Here is a 1,357-nt window from a genome sequence, read left to right as displayed (position 1 = left end):
TCTTTTAAAAACGAATACAATGTTTGTAAAATGTATCATATAGAGGTCAAGTACTTCGCAATGTAATCAACTATTATGAATCGTTTATAATCGATATGGACTTCATCCGGATGGATTAGGACGGGTCGTTTTATAAGGAGCTTGTTAGGTTGAAGAACTTCTTGTGTGAGTTGGGTAAAAGACAAGACAATTGCGTCTTATATTGTGACAACCAAAGTGCAATCAATCTCACGAAGAATCCGGTGTTTCATAATCGTACGAAACACATTGATTTGAGGTATCATTTTATTCGAGAAAGTATTGAAGATGGTACTTTGACATTGGAGAAAGTCCTTGGTATGAAGAATCCCGCGGATATGTTTACTAAGGTGGTGTCAATGGAAAAGTTGAAGTTTTGCATAGCTTTAAAGGGTCTTCTCATGAACTAATGAGAAGGTGGTGACCGACAAGGAGATAGAGAGATGATGATTCGATTCTAACAAGAAGTGTTGAAGACCTTGTATCGAAAGTCTGCTTATCCGGCGTATGTGATAGGAGTGTGCGTGTCCCAAATGGAGTTTGGCGGTAAAGGTTGCTTTGGCGATCTTGGTTAGGTTGGTATGATGGGTTGACAAAATGTGAGTCATAGTTTTGACTATCTTCAAGTGGGAGGGTGTTGGATGTGAAGGATATCAAAACAAAGGATTCGGATGAACAGGGGAGCCGCGCCGCGGCCTTGGAAGGCGCGACGTGGCTAGCGTGTGATCAGAGCATCAAATTTGGGAAACCTACTGTCCAGAAATATGCCTTCGAGGCACAGCGCGGCTCGTCTGGGCGTGGCGCGGCTACGTCTGGCGAGAAGTTTCCAAATTTATGTTTTTCTTGTTCTCCAAGGTGTTTTGGCCTATATAAAGCATCCTAATGTAACCCTCTGTTGTATCTACGAATTATATCAATAAAAATCTCTTTAGTTGGTTCGTGGATTAAAGTAATCGACATTCAATTACATATAACCACGTTAAATCTCGTGTTTTTTAATTTCTTGTTTTATTGTCTTTCGTTTATCGAAGTGGGTGATTAATCTCAGTGATTAATCTTATTGTTTGGGTCCTTTGATCCTTACACGTCTTTCTAGGATGAGCATTGGATGGGGTCAGAAAAACTTTTCAATCTTTATCCAAAGCTTTCCAGGCTCGAGAGTTCAAAAGATGTTTTAGTCAAAGATCGATTTGCAAGTGATATCTCTGAACTGCATACATCATGGGAATGACTAATAACGCCTACAGGTAGATTGATGGATGAAATGAACTCGCTATCTGAGTTAATAGGTTTAGTTTCATTGGATTGAAATAAAAATGATTCGTGGAGCTGGCATCAA

Source organism: Rutidosis leptorrhynchoides, chromosome 2 (genome assembly GCF_046630445.1).
Source record: "Rutidosis leptorrhynchoides isolate AG116_Rl617_1_P2 chromosome 2, CSIRO_AGI_Rlap_v1, whole genome shotgun sequence".
In the NCBI taxonomy this organism is placed as follows: Eukaryota; Viridiplantae; Streptophyta; class Magnoliopsida; order Asterales; family Asteraceae; genus Rutidosis; species Rutidosis leptorrhynchoides.
Note: the sequence above shows the minus strand (reverse complement) of the source record.